We start from the raw sequence: 789 nt of genomic DNA, 5'->3' as shown, positions 1-789 counted from the left end.
ATTCTCTAAAACTGAAGAATGAATTTTAGGAACAAATACAATACCTACTTATTGAGGGAAAGAAAGCTCCTATTCAAGACAGGGACAGAAGAGTACCTGAGCAGGTTGCCCCCAAATCTGCCTGTTCCAGTGATTTTTATAGAGTAAAAGCCTGTGGTGAGGTAGGTCCAAGGTGGGAAACATGGGAACTCTCTAGGTAGGCACAGGCGGGACAGAAGTATGGTCAAGTAGTAAGAATCCAAGCACAATTACTCAGGCAAAATTGATGAAATCCAGAGACGAAATGGAAAGGGAGCCAAGCAGCAAGAGGACATCAATACATAAATGGGCTTTTCCTGGAGGGAATTGGTTTAGTGCTTCTCTGTGGCTTCAAGGTGAGTGATACCTATTTAGATTTCAATGCCTGATGCCTATCCTAAGGGAGGTCTACAATTCTTTGATCATTTGTCTTGAGGTCTGGGCCACAGCAGGGCTGTCTGCCTCTCCCCGAGTTGCAAAGTCCTCTTGCATTTTGTCTCCCTGAGTGCCTAGCCATAGACCCACATTCAATCTCCAGCTCAGTGCACATGTATGAACACATCCTCATGTGCATACACATACACATACACTGAGGGGAAAATTCAGAGAAAATCAAACTAAGATATGATGTGTCATTGCATGTGGGGCTATTTGTGTGTGGGAAACAGGCAGATTCCAGAGAAAACCTCAGAGTCTTAGCCAAAGCATGATGGAGACACAGTTCATATGTCCTTATGTTGTGCCTGATTCTGACCATGAAGAACCTCACAG

The sequence above is a fragment of the Octodon degus genome, unplaced genomic scaffold (assembly GCF_000260255.1).
Source record: "Octodon degus isolate 3935 unplaced genomic scaffold, OctDeg1.0 scaffold00456, whole genome shotgun sequence".
Taxonomy (NCBI): domain Eukaryota; kingdom Metazoa; phylum Chordata; class Mammalia; order Rodentia; family Octodontidae; genus Octodon; species Octodon degus.
Note: the sequence above shows the minus strand (reverse complement) of the source record.